The sequence below is a fragment of the Pseudorca crassidens genome, chromosome 1, assembly GCF_039906515.1.
Source record: "Pseudorca crassidens isolate mPseCra1 chromosome 1, mPseCra1.hap1, whole genome shotgun sequence".
Lineage (NCBI taxonomy): Eukaryota > Metazoa > Chordata > Mammalia > Artiodactyla > Delphinidae > Pseudorca > Pseudorca crassidens.
This window is the reverse complement of record NC_090296.1, coordinates 117112809-117132781: the sequence shown is the minus strand read 5'-3', so window position 1 is coordinate 117132781 and position 19973 is coordinate 117112809. Positions and strand designations below refer to the sequence as shown.

The 19973-nt window shown below is 37.4% G+C and overlaps 1 protein-coding gene across 1 annotated transcript in view; it reads right to left on the bottom strand.

Annotated features, from left to right (window-relative positions):
* The window catches only part of GLCE (glucuronic acid epimerase), a 128241-nt gene extending 108519 nt beyond the window's left edge, over positions 1–19722 (bottom strand). The window contains exon 1 of the mRNA XM_067751862.1: positions 19526–19722. The gene's annotated coding sequence lies outside the window, so the exon portion shown is untranslated. The remainder of the gene's footprint in view (positions 1–19525) is intronic.
* Positions 19723–19973: the final 251 nt, after the last annotated feature.

The following is a 19973-nucleotide window of genomic DNA, read 5'->3' as shown; positions in this document are numbered from 1 at the left end:
TCTGCAGCCAGACTCCAGCACTAACCCCAGGACCTGGCTTCACCTGCCAGTGGGTTGGCAACAGCTCCGGAGTCTTCAGGACCCTGCTTCCGCCCACCAGTAAGCCAGCACTTTATACCCACTAGGATGGCTATAATTTCAAAACCAAAAAGCACAGCTAGGATGTAGAGAAAGTGAAACCTTCACACATTACTGGTGAGAAAATAAAATGTCATAGTTGCTATGGAAAATGATATAGTAATTCCTCAATAAGGTAATCATAATTTCATATTACACAGCAGTTTCATTCCTAACTAAATACATCCAAAAATTGAAAATAGGTGTTTAAACAAAAAAATTTACAAAAAGTTTATAGCAGCAGTATACACCATACCCAAAAGGTGGAAATAACTAAAATATCCATCAATGAACAAACAGATAAACAAAATGTGTTATATCCATACATGGAAGTATTGTTCAGCCATATAAAGGAATGACATGGTGATACATGGTATAAAATGGATAAAACTCGAAAACAATGTGATAAGCGAAAGAAGACATAAAAGGACACATGTTGCATTATTCTATTATATGAAATATCCAGAATTGGCAAATCCATGGAGACAGAAAGTAGATTAATGGTTGTCAGGGGCTGAGGGGATAGGGGGAATGGGGAATGATTGTTTAAAGGGTACAAAGCTTCTTTTTGAAGTTATAAAATGACTGTGACTAGATAAGGGTGATGGCTGCACAGCACTGTTAGTGTATTAACTTTCACTGATTTGCACGTTTAAAATTATTAAAATTGTAAATTTTACGTTATGTGTATTTTACCACAATGATGTTTTGAATGACCCAGAACTGCCACAGATATTAGAATTAAGATCGAAGGACAAAAAAAAAAAAAAAGATAGAAGGACATTAAAATCGTCGTTATAACCACATTCCACGTATACAAAAAGTTTAGCAGAGACATGGAAGATATTTTTTAGATAGAAATTTTAGAAATGAAAAGTACAGTGATTAAGATGATAATACACTAGATGAGATTAGCACAGAATAGACAATACAGAAGAAAAGATTAGTGAACCTGAAGGCACAGGAACAGAAACTACCTAAGAGAAAGAAAGAGAAAAAAGGAATTAAAAAAAAAAAGAACATAGGTAAACCACTGAACTTCAAGTGGCCAAATATATGGGTAACTGGAGTCCCCAAAAGGGAGGAGGAAAATATATTTTAAATTTGCAGAAATAATGGCAAAACTTCTCAAACTTAATGAAAATTATAAAGCTAGCTAGGGTTTTATAGCATATATAAAAGTAAAATTGATGATAAAAATAGCATAAAGGCCAAGAAGGGCCTTATAAACTAGCTCAACAAAACCCTACCACACACACACACACACACACACAAAACTGCATCAACATACATCATAATCAAATTGCCCAAAACTACTGATAAAGAGAAAATCTTAAAAGTAGCTAGAGGAAAGAAGACATGTTATGTACAGAGGCATAAGAATAAGGACAGCACCAGATTCACAGAAACAACATAAGTGAGAAGACACTGGAGCAACATCTTTAAAGTACTAAAAGAAAAAAAAATCAACATAGAATTCTATACCCAGAAAAATTATCTTTCAAAAATGAAGGCAAAAGTAAAGCAACCATACACCAATAATAATTTTTAAAAAAGAGAAAAACAAACAAAAATGAAGGCAAAATAAAGATATTTTCAGACATTCAAAAGTGAAAAGAATTCATCACAAGCAGACCCACATTACCAAAAATGTTAAATGAAATCCTTCAGACAGAAGAAAAATCTTGATACAAATATGGATCTACATAAAGGAATGAAGAACACTAGATATGGTGATTTCAAAGATAAATATATATTAATATTTAAGTCTATTTAAAAATAACTGACTGCTTAAATAACAATGTACTGAGGGTTTATAACATATTTAAAAGTAAAATTTATCATAACAATAGCATAAAGACTAACAAGAGAAATGGAAGTATACTTTTCTAAGGTTCAATACTATATATGAAGTGGTATAATATTCTTTGAAAGCAGATAAAGATGTATACTATGAACATTTATGTACTATAAACCCTAAGCAAACACTAAAATAACCAAATAAGTAGTTATAGCTAATAAGGTAACTGATGTGATCAAGAAGAATCATAGAAAATACTCAACTAATACAAAAGAGAACAGGAAAAAGAGGAATGAAGGAACAAAGAACAAATAGGACAAATAAAAAACAAATAGCAAGATGACAGACTCAAATATAATCACATCAATGATCATATTAAATGTAAATGGTCTATACACTCCATTTAAAATATAGATATTATCAGACTGGATTAAAAGCATGACCCAACTAGAAGGTGCCTACAAGAAATTCTTTAAATATAAAGACACAAGTAGGTTAAAAATAAAAGGATGGGAAAAGATATACCAGAAAAAAAAAAAAAAAAGCTATAATGGCTATATTAATGTAAGACAAATTCTTAAGGACTACAACCAGGAATAAAGACAGTCATTTCATAATGATAGGTGAGTAATTTCATCATAAAAACATAATAATCCTAAATGTTTATGCCCCTAATAACAGAGCTTCAAAATACATGAAGCAAAAACTGACAGAACTGCATAAGAAAATAGACAAATCCACAATTATCCAATACTTCTCTCTCAAAAACGTATGTAACAGGGCTTCCCCGGTGGCACAGTGGTTGAGAGTCCGCCTGCCGATGCAGGGGACACGGGTTCGTGCCCTGGTCTGGGAAGATCCCACATGCCGCGGAGCGGCTGGGCCCGTGAGCCATGGCCGCTGAGCCTGTGCGTCCGGAGCCTGTGTTCCGCAACGGGAGAGGCCACAACAGTGAGAGGCCCACGTACCGCAAAACAAAAACAAAAACAAAAACAAAACAAACAAACTTATGTAACAAATAGGCAAAAAGACAAAAACTAGAAATGAAAGCATGGATATAGTAGATTTGACAACACTATCAATGAACTTTATCTGACTGACATTTCTAAAACACACTACTACCCAATAGCAGAAGAATACACATATTTCTCAAGAGTACACAGAGACCTTATGAAGAGAGACCATATTCTAAGAAATAAAACAAGTCTAAATAAATTAAAAATGATTCAAGTCGTGCAAAGTATGTTCTCTGACCACAATGTAATCAATTAGAAATCAATAGCAAGAAGATTATAGGCAAATCCTCAAATATCTGGAAATTAAAGAATACCCTTCTAAATAATTCATGGATTAAAAAAGGGAGGTAAACTAAAAGGAATTATTAAGTGAATGAAAAGAAAAGCAAAACACATCAGAATTTGTGGGATTGTGCTAAAGAGGTATTTAAGGAGAAATTGACAGCAATGAATGCTTGCTTCTACCTTTTAGAAACTAGAAAAAGAATAGCAAAGTAAACCCAAAGTAAACAGAAGAAAGGAAATAATAAAGATCAGAGCTGAAATCAACAAAACAGAAAATAGAAATAATAGAGAAAATCAATGAACTCGAAAGCTGGTTCTTGAGAAGAGTAATAAAATTAGTAAGCCTCTAACCAGAATGATCAGAAAAAAGAGAAATACACAAATAACCAATATCAGGAATGAAAGAAGAGACACCATTACAGATTCTACAGATACTAAAAGGATAACAAACCATGATAAACAACTTTATGCCAATAAATTTGACAACTTAGATAAAATAGACAAATATTTGCAAACCACTTATATGACAAAGAACTCATATCTAGAATATATAAATAACTCTCAAAATTCAAGAGTAAAACACCAAAGATTCAAGTAAAAATGAGCAGAAAACATGAAGAGACATTTCACCAGAATGGATATACAGATGGCAAATATAATAAGTTCAACATCATTAGTCATCAGGAAATGAAAATTAAAAACATAATGAGATACCACTACATATCTATTAGAACACCTAAAATAAAAAACAGTGACAATACCAAATGCTAATAACAAAGATAGAAAAACTAGAGCTCTAATACAATGCTGACGGGAACATAAATTGGTACACCACTCTGGAATATGGTTTGGTAGTTTCTTAAAATACACTTAACACTTTCTTAAATATATTTACCATACTACCCTGGAATTTACACTCCTAGACACTCATTCCAGAGAAATGAAAACTCATGTGCACACAAAAACTTGTATACAAATGTTGATAGCAGCTGTATTTGTAATAGCCAAAAATGAAACTGCTCAACTGTCCATGAGCGGGTGAAGATTAAACAAACTCTCATACATTTATACCATGGGATACTGTTCAGCAATAAAAAGGAACTATTGATACATGTAACAACTTGGATGGATTTCAAGGGAATTATGCAGAGTTTTTAAAAAGCCAGTCTCAAAGGTTACATACTGTATGATTCCATTTACATAATATCTGGAAATGACAAAACAGTAATGGAGAACAGATTAGTGGTTGCCAGAGGTTAGGGGATCTTTCTGGTGATGGAATAGTACTGTATCTCAATTGTGATGGTGATTACACAAATCTACACTTGATAAAACTACGAAGAATTACACACACAAAGGAACACATGTAAAACTGGTGAAAAAGTAATAAGATCTGTGGATTGTACTAAAGTCGATTCCCTGGTTTTGACACTGTACTATAGTTATTTAAAATGTTACCACTGGGGGTTCCCTGGTGGTGCAGTGGTTAGGAATCTGCCTGCCAATGCAGGGGACACGGGTTCAAGCCCTGGTCCTGGAAGACCCCACATGCCGCGGAGCAACTAAGCCTATGCGCCACAACTATTGAGCCTGCGCTCTAGAGCCTGCACGCCTAGAGCCCATGCTCTGCAACAAGAGAGTCCACCGCAATGAGATGTCTGTGCACTGCAACAAAGAGTAGCCCCCACTCGCCGCAACTAGAGAGGGCCTGTGCGCAGCAACGAAGACCCAACACAGCCAAAACTAAATGAATAAAATTAATTAATTAAAAAAAATTAAGTGTTACTACTGAGGGGAACTGGATGAAAGACACATGGGACCTCTCTGTACTAATTTTGGAAGTTCCTGCGAATCTATAATTACTTCGAAATAAAAACACCTTTTCACAATACACTCTTCAAAAAAAAAAAAGAAAAAAAAAATCAAGAGGTATAAAAGTGTACACAATTAAACCAAACCAGTCTTACTGAGATCTCAGACTTCCAATATCCTAACTCTTTTCCAGAAAAGTCTATGCACACAGAAACATAACTGTGTTTATTAATGTGTGAATATGTATGTTATTTAAACCCACACATACACAACTGTTTTGCAGTAATGTCAGCATACCATAAACATTGTCCTGCCACTTATTTTTTTCACCCAATAATATGTCTTATCATTTTATTAATAAGTAAAGACAACTTGCCCTGCAAAGAAACTGCACACATTTACATTCCTGCCTACAGTGTACGAGAGACAGTGATTCTATGCATCCTTGCCATTATTGAACATTTTAATCTTTGTTAATCTGGAAGGTGAAAACATGCTCTACTGTTGTTTAAATTTGCATTATAATAATATTATTATTATATACTAACGTTTGATACTATATGAAACCATAAGGTGTTGAGAATAAGTGAGGTACCCAACAGAAAGTTTTGCTATGGGGAATTATAACCAATAAAATTTTTTTTAAAGGTTGGAGTTGGAAAAGTCCTTACAGGATAGCTTGATTAAACAGTACTCAATACATGCTTTAATGCCTCAAGGACAGAATGTCCACACTATTTTCAGTTCAATTGTTAAAAACATCCTCATTACAAACCAGTACTTCCCTTCCTCTAACTTTCACTCATTGTTCGTAGTTCTACCCTCTGGGGATGCAAAAGATACGTTTAATCCCTCTTCCACATGCCATTCCTTCATGTGTTTCACAGAATCACATATTTGAGTCAGGAAGAATATTAAAGATCATTCAATTACCCAATTTGAAAAGCATTACCATATACCACACTAAAGTCTTCTTTCTTCCAGGCTGAAAACCTCAAATATGTCAATTATCGTGCAAGCATCTGTTTCAAGACACTGCTTCATTCCAATTACTCTCCTCTGAACACACTATCAATGTCCTTCTTAAAATGTGGCAAACAGAACTGACAGCACTAAGCTAAATGCAAAGTAGAAAAGGAAAATCAACTGTGTTTTGGACAACATGGCTCAAAATAACACTGTTAAACGGGTGTTAGCCTTTAGGGCAGTTATAATAAACCATGGACTCACCAACTTCAGACAAATAAGAAGACACACCCAGGCACACACCTGCTTTGAAAAAAAACCACACCTACACCTACTGCTGTTAACCCTCCTAGTCTCCAACCCTGTATTTGGGCAGATTTTTTTAAAAAAATATTCAATTATAGGGCTTTGTTTGTCCCTATCAAATATTAACACACCAAAAATAAAATTATCATAGGGACTTCCCTGGTGGTGCAGTGGTTAAGAATTCACCTGCCAATGCAGGGGACACGGGTTCAAGCCCTGGTCCGGGAAGATCCCACATGCCACGGAGCAACTAAGCCCGTGCACCACAACTACTGAGCCTGCGCTCTAGAGCCCGCGAACCACAACTACTGAGCCTGCATGCTCCAACTACTGAAGCCCGTGTGCCTAGAGCCCGTGCTCGGCAACAAGAGAAGCCACTGCAATAAGAAACCTGCGCACAGCAACAAAGAGCAGCCCCCGCTCACTGCAACTAAAGAAAGCCCGCGCATAGCAACGAAGACCCAACGCAGCCAAAAATAAATAAATAAATAAAATAATTTTTTTAAGTGTAAAAATAAATAAATAAATAAAATTATTATAACAAATATTTTCTTAGATACAGTCCACCGTTCTAATTATTAAAAATAAAGTGGGCTGGGGAGGATCCTGATTCTGTCACATAACATACTAGCACTTCCTCACAATTCTGAGAATAACTTACGATAAACATCTTAACAGGACATGCGGGAAGATAGCATCTTGAGGCTCACCACTAAGAATGAACCGCAGTTTAATTTTAACATTAGCCCATTCATTAATCAATTACAAATCCACCTGCCTATGCAATTATCAACTACATTTCTGCATCTTTTCTAAAAAGACGTAATAAAAGGCTATCAAATGCTACCTGTATAACCTTTGGGGTCCCTTTCCTCATTTGTAAAACAGGACTAAATGAGGCAATCTATGTAAAGTGTTTAACCCAGTACCCAGCACAAAATTTAAAATCCAATAAATGTAGCTATAATTCTAGATATATTATGGCCAGAGCATCTCCTGATGTACCTACCAGTTTACATACCCTATAAGAAAAAAAGTGAGGCTAGTGTGGCATGACTTGTCCTCTGTGAACGCATGCTGGCTCCTAGTGATTAGTGTCTTCTTTTTGGGGTGCCAAAAATATATGTGTTCAATAATCTGACAGTTTGTTCAGGAATAACACCAAGCTCACCATTTTATTATTATTATCTGCAACCTTTACTTCTTTTCCAAATTGTGTATCAGCAGCTAAAACACTGTTACACATAATACGTGTTCAAAAAAAAAAAGTTTGCTGAATTCCCCTTTAAAAAAATCAGGATTAATTTCTTAGTTTTGATAAATTTGCCATGGTTATATAAGATGTTAACATTAGGGGAAGCTGGGTGAAAGGCGTATGGGAATTCTTTGTACTTTGCAATTCTCCTATAAACATATAACTATTTCAAAATTAAATGCTTTTTTTTAAAGTCAAGAGGATCTTTTCCCACCTCTGGTAAATTCTTTCTTAAAACTACTCATATATTACCAACCACTATTAGGTGCAAATTCTTTAGCAGGCTTTACAGCCCTATAATTAATCTGGAATAGGAGACATGAATTCCAGCAAATAGGAACTCTCATAATACCCCTAACATATCCTGGCCCACACAGAGTTAGTATTCAGTAAACAATAGTCATCCCCAAATTTTATCTTTGGAAACATGGGCTTAAAAAAAAAAAAAATCTATCCCCAAAGCAAATATCTTTTCCCTAAAGCATTAAAGCTCTGTAGAATCCAATTAAAACCTCTCCTATTGTTCAAATTACTTATTTAGCAGTGGCCTCCAAGTCAAGCTCAAAAAGACCTTTGATTGTATGAGACAAATTACTACTATATTATTAGCATGAAAATCTTTTAAAAATATGTTTTAAAATATTTTATATCATGGCTGATTGGTTTTTGAATTAGGTAAATAAGAGTTTAGGGAAATGATGAATTTCATTTATAATTATTCAAGCTCAAACTTTCACTGTTAAGCAACAAAGTCATGAAAATTCTGATACAATTGTACTTGCCAAAGAAATCCTAAAATATCTAAGAAGAAAGTATCTTGTTCCTAAATACCTCCAAATAGCTTTTGTACTTTAAAGAGTTTCTTTCAGGCATCAACTAATTTTCAAAAACTTGGCTTTCCTTTTTGGAATAGAACTACAGAATAGGTACTATAAACAGAAGTGCTATTGTCAAAGAATCGATCCAATAATAAAAAGAGCTAAGGCCACTTGTCTTATAGAAAATTACTGCCAAATGCTGCCAGACCCTGCTTTTCTTCCTTCTGGGCCAGTAGCCAGATACTAATCATTTTTAGACCCTTTCTAATTTTTAGTACACAGTTTAGTACACAATACCACATCTGAACTAGACAGTATTTTAATGAATGTTCTCCATAATTCGTCTTATGTTTTGGCACACACACATATGATTTACAATACCTTTGGAAGTACATATAAGAAACTGGTAACAGTAGTTGCCTCTAGGGCAACTGTTTGGGTCTTTGAATTTTGTAAGTTTTTTTAATAACTATTCAAGAAATTAATTTATCTATTAAAAGAAAAAACTAAAATAATAAAACATTAATTCCAGTTAAAACATTTTACCTTATAACATAATGCATGTGGTATTCTTTTAATATGTAACTTCAAAAAAAATTTTTGCAATGCTCTTCAGTTATAATCAAAGAAATACAAATTAAAGTCAGATCATTTTTGCTTATTAAATTAGAAAAGGGTTCTTTTTTAAATTTTTTAATTAATTTTTTTGGTTGTGCTGCACAGCATGCAGGATCTTAGTTCCCCGACCAAGGATCAAACCCGTACCCACTGCAGTGGAAGCGTGGAGGCTTAACCACTGGATAACCAGGGAATTCCCTAGAAAAGGTTTTTAAAACTAATACTGATATTGGCATGTAAAGTGGCATAAACTTTCTAGAAAGTAATGTGGCAATACCTAATTTTTTAAAGATCTTCTTGCCTTTTGACTCAACATTTTTATTCCTATCCTAAGAAAATAATCAAGTATGGAGAAATATTTATGCACAAAGACTTTCTTCAAGTGTTATCTGCAGAGGAAAAATATATTCAGTAATTGGGAATGGTTAAATCATTACACATCCATTCAACAGAATATTATGCTGCTATTAAAAATTCGGTTTTGGGCTTCCCTGGTGGCGCAGTGGCTGACAGTCTGCCTGCCGATGCAGGGGACACGGGTTCGTGCCCCGGTCCGGGAGGATCCCATGTGCCACGGAGCAGCTGGGCCCGTGAGCCATGGCCGCTGAGCCTGCGCGTCCGGAGCCTGTGCTCCGCAATGGGAGAGGCCACAACAGTGAGAGGCCCACGTACCGCAAAAATTAAAAAAATAAAAAATTCGGTTTTGAAACAATTTTGACAAAGTACGAAAATTTTTATGATATAAATTCATGGTGGGAGAATAAACAGTATACAAATGAATAAATATATTCACGGAAGAAGGAAGAATGTGTACCATAATGTTAGCAATGCTTATATTTGAGCTGAGGCATTAGATCTTTGTCTTTAGTATTTCTCCACATATTTAAAATGAGTTCCTAGAACTTATAAAATAAGGGGGAAAAACAAGCTACACACACATTCCTAAGTTTATAATTTTGGAAGACTGATTGACATTTAAACAGCTGAAATAAATTAAAGGCTTCTAATTACTAACATTTACAAAAGCTGGTGACTAACTCAAATTACTATGTATCATTAAGATCATTCCTACCATATAATAAGCACTACCAGCTAGCTCATTTTTTAATCAATACAATAAAAAAGAAGACTTTGAACTATCATATGGTACAACATGGACAAAAATTAAATCCCATCAAACAGGGTTAAAAATGTAATTATGAGTTAAATTGTAATAATACTTATTATATATATATAAGTAATAAGGTCCCTGGAAGAAAAAAAAGATTAAACTAACATATAACATCTAAATTAATAAACATAACCAAACTTTTCCTTTAAATGAACTGAATCTGCCACTGGGAAAAACAATAATTATTAATGAATGGGTAAACTATCATTGCTCAGACATTAATCTGTACAGTTTCAAATGTAGATGGAGTTTACCCCTAAAGATGATTTCCACCACTACTGCCCCCTCGAAAATCACAAATCTCACAAGGTCACTATTCTGCTTAGCACCCTTCAGTGGGTTACCGCTGCCTTAAATCCAAATTCTTTACATTAGTTGTAAGATCCTCCATGATATGGTCCTTGCTTTCACTCCCCACTCCTTCCTTCTCACTTGCTTCCTATGCTCTGGCCCAGTGGTTTGCAAAGTGTGATCCTTGAACCAGCGACATCTCTACCACCTGTGAACATGTTCGAACTCCAAACTCATGAGCCCCACTCCTACCGGGAGATTCATATTCACACTATAGCTTGAAAACCACTGCTCTAGCCCTCCTGAATTGCCTGCAGATACCCAAATCTGCCCTGCTCTCTCTCTGCAAAGACAGCTCCCTACCTACAGTGCTTTTACCCCATTCCCTACCGGGCATCTCATCCACCTTGTTTCCTACTCATCTTTCAAGTCTTAGCTTAGAAATCACTTCAAAAGGGAACTGAAAAGTTTTCCAGAATTAGAAAAATATTTCTCATGATTTCTTCTATTATTGTAGGGGTTCTCATTTGCATTCTTCACCAACTAAAGCCATTTCTAAAATTTCTTAAGACCATCAAAGAAAGCCTTTGCTTGACATATCCCAAAACATAACTTATGCATTGGTATAAATGATTTCAAACTGTACAGAATAGTAAAAAATATATATAACGTACAGTAGAACCAAACTGTCAAAAAGAAATGACTTTTTTAAGTTGGGAAAATATAGAAAAATAGCCAACCAGTTCTGAAATTCACACCTTAAAATTAATTAATTTGAATTTCCTCTTTTCTGGACATATTTCTCCCATCTTCTGGAGAAGGGGCATCAACTAATAAAGAACATGATTTTTAAAAAGAGGCTAATCAAGAGGAAAGAGAAATGTGTACAGCCTGGATAAAGTTAAGTGCTACATGTTTTAAGTCAGATATAAGAACAAAAGCATGGACCAGAAGCTGTTCTCCAATATTTTTAATAAGTTTGAGATAATCTCACAGTACATGATGAGTTAATAATTTATCTTCAGTCATTTAATGATCATCTATCGTGTGCTAAGGACCACATGGAATTAAGAATTATGTGTATGTATCTATATATCTATATCTATATGAAGATGAGGTTAACTTCTAGTTTTTTAGCCAAGAAATGAATCTTTATGCCCACAAAAAGACAGGTACAAAATTGTTCTTAGCAGCTTTGTTCCTAAGAGCTAAAACCTGGAAATGGCCCAAATGTCTATAAATACTACAATAAAAAATATATACTCACACAATGGAATACTATACAGCAATGAAAAAGAATGAACTTCTGCTAACTTAAAAATTGATTTGATTCCATTTATTGCGTTGGCCAAAAAGTGCCTTCAGTTTTTAAGTAAAACTAAAAGACACATTTTTCATTTTCACCAAGAACTTTATAGAACAACCTATTCAACCTTTTGTTCCACTACCTTCTGCCATTTTTCAGGCAACTTCATAATTCTATCTTCCCAAAACTTTTCAGCTTTTTGAGCAAAGAACTGTTCCAGGTGCCTTTTACAGTCTTCCAGGGAATTGAAATTTTTTCCATTAAGAGAATTTTGTAAAGATCTAAATAAATGGAAATCCGAAGGTGCAATGTCTGGTGAATATGGCGGATAAATGAGAACTTCCCAGCCAAGCTGTAACAGTTTTTGCCTGGTCATCAAAGAAACATGCAGTCTTCTATTATCCTGATGGAAGATTATGCCTTTTCTGTTGACTAATTCTGGATGCTTTTCATCGAGTGCTGCTTTCAGTTGGTCTAACTGGGAGCAGTACTTGTTGGAATTAATTGTTTGGTTTTCCGGAAGGAGCTCATAATAGAGCCCTTCCAATCCCACCAAATATACAACATCACCTTCTTTGGATGAAAACCGGCCTTTGGTGTGGTTGGTGGTGGTTCATTTCGCTTGCCCCACGATCTCTTCCATTCCACACTATTGTACAGTATCCACTTTTCATTGCCCGTCACAATTTGTTTTAAAAACGGAAAGTTTTCATTAAGTAGAGAATCGTATGTGGAAATACGGTCAAGAAGGTTTTCTTTGCTTAACTTATGTGGAACCCAAACATCAAAGCGAAGAACATACCAAGCTGGTGCAGTGATTTTCAACACCTGATTTGGATATTTTGAGTACGTCGGCTATCTCCCGCGTGGGATAACGTTGACTGTTCTCAATTAATGTCTCGATTTGATTGCTATCAACTTCAACTGGTCTACCTGATAGTGGAGCATCGTCCAGTGAGAAAACTCCAGCACGAAACCACTTCTGACATGTTCGATCAGTCACAGCACCTTTTCCATACACTGCACAAATCTTTTGTTTCAGTTGTGTTTTTACCCTTCTTGAAATAATAAAGCATAATAGGCTGAAAATGTTGGCTTTTTTTTCTTCCATCTTCAATATTAAAATGGCTACACAAAAATTCACCAATCTTGATGTCTTTTTTTAAAGGCATGCTGATATACAGCTGTCCCATAAAATCTAACAAAATTGTTTCAAATGAAGTTAAAGACAGCTAAGTGCTACTAGAGCCATCTTATGGAAAAAAATTGAATGAAACTTTTGGCCAACCCAATGTATGAAGTTTAAGAAAAAGCAAAACTAATCTACTGTGATGGCGGTCAGAATAGTGGTTACCTTTGGGAAGTACTAACTAGCAGAGAGTAAGGAAGCATGCAGAGGTCCTAGAAGTGTTCTATTCTTGGTGTGGTTGGTGATTACATGCTTACATATGTAGAAATTCATTGAGCTGTTTATGATTTCTGCACTGTATACAATTTAAGTCCTAGAAAAAAATTTTTTTTTTAAATAGAAGAGAAAGTTCCTCGTCCTCCATGCCAGCCAGCAAGGAAGGAAGGAAGGAGAGAGGTTAGATCAAACAATCTTCAAGTTTCTGTTTTAAAGTTCGATTGTCTTATTCATTTAACAAAAATGTGAGCACCTACTTTGTAAAAGGTAAAATGTGAGCACCTACTTTGTATCCCCTGGGTGTTGGGGATATAGCACTGAACAAAATGGGTAAAAATCCCTGCTCTAATGGATCTTACATTATAGTAGGGTTAGAAAGATAATAAAAGCAGTGTGTTGGACTGCAGAAAAGCACAAAGAAAGAAAGAATGCAGGGAAGAGGGATAGGAAGAGTATGTATGGGAGGGATGCTGTAATTTTAAACAAGGTATCAGTAAAGGCCTTTCAGAAGGGATGATACTTTAATTCAGACCTGAAAGAAGGAAGGGAGCGAGACATAACAGATATCTGGAAGAACAAGTTCCAGGCCTTCCAAAACAGCAAGGAGGCCACTGTGGCTAAAGGGAAGTGAACAAGGGTTAGATTAAAAAAAAAATACACACACACACACACACACACACACGGCCAGATATTCTTTTCTCCAGTCTTTCCCTCCAACTCCTCGTTTAAAGACTAACTTAAATCAAACCTTTTCTACATAGAAACTTCTGCAGCCACTAGCCCAGTCCACATTTACCTTTATCTTCTGAGCTCCTGGAGCTGCATCACTCATGGCATCTTTATATACTGCCTTGCAATTAAATACTTACTGCCTCCCACTCCCAATAAACTGAGCCTCTTCAGGGCAGTGACTACATTTTATGCTTTTTTGTATCCCTGTTAGTTAGCCCATGGTTGGCATGTAAATGGTTACTGGTCAGAATGTTGCTAATAACTTTAGTAGGCAGAAGATTAGTAAACTGTGAATAGATTTTTAAAAAGAAAAAAGAGGAAGGAAAGAAACCAAGACTAGGGAGCTACGTGAGTGAAGAGGCACTGAGGCGTCTCCATGTGTCATGATCCAAAGTCTGGATTTTCTCTGAGCCATGTCCTTAAGACTCTGAGATCCTCAACATCACTTTTCTAAAAGCCACTCTAGGCTTTTTTCCTGGGGGGAACATCAGGCACCTGGTTTCCTTTCAAATAATGGTTTTACAACACCAATGGTCATAACTAGCTTAACAACAACAACAAATCTTAACCAACTACAAAGCTGTGTGATCTTGAGCAAGTCATTTAACTATTCTTGTGTATGTCAGTTCCCTCATATGGTAAATGTAGGAGTTGGATTAAGTGGTCTCTAAAGTCCAATCAATCTCAAATCCTCTACTTTAGCTTTTTTTGAAAAAGCTGAATAGATAAACCTCACAACCTACTTCTTCAATTTATAAAATGAATAAAATATCTATTAATAATTTTAAATACACTGAATAAGAACTCATATTCAGAAAGCAGTGTAGTATTTTGAAAAAGCATACAATCTGGAGTAAGACAGACCTGGATCTACATAGCCTGCTTCTTAGTAGATAATAACCCTGAGAAAGTTACTAAATTTGCAGGATTTGTTTTGAGAATTAAAGGTAATGTATGTAAAGCAACTATGAAGCCACTATAAAATCCCATACACACTGGCAACAATCATTTCCCATACAGAAAGCAGCCAAGGTAAAATATCTACTAAATCACTGATGTCTAAGATCTGAAATACTCAAACTAGTTCATAATTCTGCTAACAACTTTAGATACAGGGATTAGTGGTTGCCTCAAAATTCTGCATGACTTTTCTGCAAGTTTATCAGAGTAATCCCTAACTCCTACAGTGCTGACAGTCTCTTTTCTTAAACATGAGGATAAGAACTACAGATCTAATGTCAGTTTGCGGTCATAGGGGCAGAGAATAAGATAATGTAGAAAGCCCAACGTTTTAGAAAAATAGGACAAGACTGAGATTTGGGCTTAACTCAGACATTATGAAGATATTAATCTTGGCACTGAGAGTTCAAATCTGTAATGAGAGCCAACTGTGTAAACTAAGCAATAGATAACTCAATAAGTAATAAGACAAATATACATTGGCTTTTGAGTCCACGAAGAGAGAGACATACATAATTACAGCATACTAATGAACATAAGAGAATGAAAGAACAAGATACAGAGAGTGAATACCTAGTGGGGCTGGAAGAGTGAGGACCAGAGCACACAGAAGACTCAAAAAGCAGACAGCGCTTAAGTTGTATCTTGAAAAATCACTAGACTCTGTCAGTAAGACAGGAGAAGGAAAGGCATTCTAAGCAGCAGGGAGAATATATAAGAAGGCTCTGAGTCAGGAAAAAGTATGGCTCTTTCAGTAAACTGATGTTATTAGTACAGTTGGAGCTTGAGATGTATGGTGGGAGAAATGCAGGAGATGAGCCCGATGATGAAGGGCCTTGTAACCATAGAACTAAATACTGTAGGTAAGGGAGAAGTATGGGTTTTAAGAAAAAAGCCCTGAACATATTTGCATTTCAGAAAAATCACATTGGCAGCGGTGTAAAGGATAGATTAAACGGGGTCAACCACTAGAGACCTCATTCTACACACAGAGTTCAATAAGGACATTACATTATCATATAGATACTCTATTACAGAACCAGGGGTCAGAAGCAAAAATAATAATGCTTTAACAGATAAAGCTAAATTACCAAAAGGAAATCATTTACCTTCATGAATGTATATTCTTGAATTAAATATTTCCTATATATCTTAAAATAGAAGAGGCTCTAAAATTAGGTATGATATATAAAAATTACATGGAACTAGTTGTACCCTGAGAACTAGCTACTCTTGTAGCATCTATCCCTTTTTGTAAATATATAATACTGTAGATCCGCAACATAAAAACCTATGTAATAAAAACCTTGGAATTGGAATTTATATTGATTACTGACAGGGACTTCTCTTTCTTTAATTTTATATATACGGAAACTGAGGCCCTGAGAAACTAAGGAATCATCCAAGGTCAGATGGTTAGCAGCACAGTTAAGACTGGAATTCATGTCTTATGATTTCCTTTCTAGAAATTGGCTTAGTATGTCATATTTATAATTTCAGAATCTTGAATGATAATCCAAAAGACACTGGTATTGTCATTTTCAGCAGTGTAATAATGAACTATAAAACTATTTTTGTTTCATATGCCTCACAAGAAAAACATCTATTAAGTGTCCATATGTCTGACAAAAAGAAATCCCATCCTGAAATCTGTGCCACAATAAAAACACCTCCTGCCCCGCCACAAAAACACAACCTATTCTTCTCTAGGGAGTCTAAAAACTTCCTTTTTCAAACTCGGGAAACAAATTTGAAATAAGAAAGGCCTAAGATTAATTTATCTTTGTATAATTAAAGATCCAACATCTTTACCATGTTTTAAGATTTAACTTGAGCCTCAGTCTTTTACTTATTCTGTTGTGCCCCCCTCCCCACCCCATTCCTATAATTTTACATACCTGAAATACATTTTTCCTTCACTAGTACGCATAGTAGAAGTGGCAACACTGACAAAATGCCTTATAAATACAGTACGTTTCACAAATTTGCATAGTGACCAAAATTTTAATTTTTAGACTTCTCTAATTTACCCTTAAGTAATGTCTGCTCACTGAAATAAATTCAAATAGTATAAAAGCATATATTAATAACTCTCTTCCATGCCTTTGCAACTCTCTCCTGAAGAATCCCCCGAACACTTAAAAGTCTGATGTTTATCCTTACAGACTTTTTTTATGCTTATATAACAGAAGGTGCTAATCCTCAGAGTCAAAATATATTTAACACTCAAACTCTACTGATCATAATTTAATCTCTATTAATTCAGAAGGTAGATTGTTATCTTGCCTGGTTTCTGGTTAACATGACAGACATCAATTATATTATCATTCAGAGGTTATTTTTTTTTAAGTGAGCAAAACCCCAACTATCCTGTTTATTTCTTCCTTATCAGCATCTCAATTATTTTATGTATTTATTTTATTTATTTGTTGTCTTTCTTTCTCTTGATATAGGTTTCATGAGAGCTGGAATCATTGTTCCTCCATGCTGTGACACTTAGCAGACAATCAAATATTTTTTGACTGATCAGTATGTTTACTTAGAAATTATGAAAGTTGCTTTTTAAAAAGTTACTGACATCTGCTTAATTTTTCATTGGCTTTCAAACATAATGAGGAAAAAAAGATCTGCTTAGAGTTTTTTTGGCTGTGGTTCCAATCAAATATCTGCTCAACTGATCAGTTTTGATAGTCAAAACTATCTTATAAAATTCAATCAGGCATTTTGGTTCGATCAGGAATTTGTAACCAAAACAAAAACCAAAAACCAAAACAAAAACTTTCAGAGAGTTATTCATTGCTATGCAGAATTCCCTTGTTTTTTTAAAATGATTACAGAAGTCAAGTATTAAGTAGATTATCACTAATGTTTCTGGTTCTAAGATCAAAAGAAATGTCATTAAAAAAAAAACTGTCACTAAGAAAAAGAGTGAGGCAGGCAAAGTTCTCTGCTTTGGCATACTCAAATTTGTCTGTTTATCCCAAATTACAGAATTACTGTGAGTACAGTTTCCACTGCCTGCCACAGACAGACTTCACTTACGGGCCTCTATGATAAAGGAGCTATCTAACCAGAAGAACTGTCAAGCAAAGGAACAGACTGTCTGACTTAAACATAAAAAAAACAAAAAAACAAAAAAAACCCCCACATACACATATATACAGGTCATTTTATTTGAATTCCACCTAAGTCTGGGCTAGTTACCAAGGACTCTGCATAGGAGTCAAGACTAACTGTACCTTCACAATAAAACTGTTAAGCAGGATTCTCTAAAAGAGCTGTTAGCCATGCTTACAAGTCTCAAATGACGCTTCTGCAGAGCTCTAGCTTTGGAACTTCGAATTCCAATGCGTTATTTGGAAGCTGAACTTGAAGTTCCCCCTCTCCACAAATGCTTTTCAAAGGACAGGGAGAAGCCAGAACACACTTCCCAGCACTGCCTGACTGCCTAACACTCGAGCAAGACTTCAGGACAGACCTAATAATGCAGGATCAGCAAAGCAGACCACCTAGGAAAGGAAGCCAAAACTTCACAGCCTTCCCTATCCTCAGCGGCTTCCACGCTGACCCGGAGGACACTCGCCCCCTTAAGAATCTACAGTCTACATGCCCACTTTAAGGTGTTGCCTGCCACTCTCCCGCTCCCAGAGCAGGGAGACCAGCACGCCTCCACAGGGATCCCGGGACAGAGAGAAGGAAACTGCAGAACAAACCCACTATTTCTCCAACTAGGCAACAACACGGATCAATCCTTCAACTGAGCACTGAGTAAATCTCATCTAGAAAGAGATTTGTTCCAGGATGCTGACCAGCCACAGACTGTGTACTAGGCTGGCTCGGGATGTCACCAGAGTCCCCTTCCCGCCCCGAGCCGACCCAGCGCCTGCAGAGCCGCGCCCTCCCTTCGAGATCTCCCGGGGACCCGCTAACTCGCCCAGTCTCCCCCGAAAAGACTGGAGGCCGTGCCAAGTTACCGCCCCCCTCTGGGCAAAGCAGAAACCCCAATAAACACGCTGGTCTCCGCTGTAAACCCTTCCGTCCGCACCAGCCCACCAAGGCGGTCCCGGCCCCTGCAGGACGCAGATACATCGCCCTCTCGCCCGGAGACCCCGATAAACAGACGGAACCCCAATACACTGCTTCTTTATCCCAGGAATGCGAAACGAGACGCCCACTCTCGCTCAAAGGACCCCCAAAACCTCATGGATCTGCCTCTTCAGAGACCTAGGACCTTCCTAAACTGAATCCTCTGCCCCCAAAGAGCCTGAGATCGCGATAAAAGGACCCCTTGTCCCGGAACCGCGCTATACCACCTCAAGGAACCGAAGGGTCCTGATAAATCTCCTTCGACCCCGAAGACCCGGGACCCAATCTGCTGCCAGCCACCACCACCCCAAGCCGGAAAAAAACCCGGACCCCCATTAAACCGCCTCCTCACCCCGAGGAGCCCTGGCACCCGCTACACCGCCCTTGGGCGCCCGCACCCGGATCCCACCCCACTGCCTCCTCGACCCCCGCACTCACGAACCCCTCCAAGCCTCGCGCCCACCAGGCAGCGCCGCGCTGCCCGCGGAGCCGCCCCCGTCGGGAGCCCCCCTGCCCCGGCTGCTCCGTGTCCCCGCTCCCCGACCGCTCCTCAGCGAAGACGAGCTCCGGGCTTCCTCACCTGGGTAGCGTCGGAGGGCAAGAGGATCGGGGAGCCCTCAGGAAGAGAAAGAGGCGGCAGAGAAGGGGCTGCCCAGGCCTGCGTCTGCCGCAGCTCCAACCCCTCCGCGAGGAAGCGCTTGTGTGAGGAGAGCCCTCCCGCTCCGCGCGCAGCCGGGAGACGGAGCCACAGCCGTGCCCACCGCTCTTCCCGCGAGATCCCAGCCACAGCGAGGGGCGGGGCCCCGGCGAGGGGCGGCTGCAGAGGATCGAGTGACAACCCCGAGAGCCTGTCTGCGGCGGGGCAGGAGGCGGGACTTGGAGCCTAATACTACCAATCGTAAAATAGGAAAGGTGATTCGCCTACCGCTTTTCTTCTCCCTCGCCCCTCATCAATAAACTAGGCAAAAGGAGCAGTGACCTTAAGTAGTCACGGGCAGAGGGACGGTATCTTGGATGGAGAGGTTTGG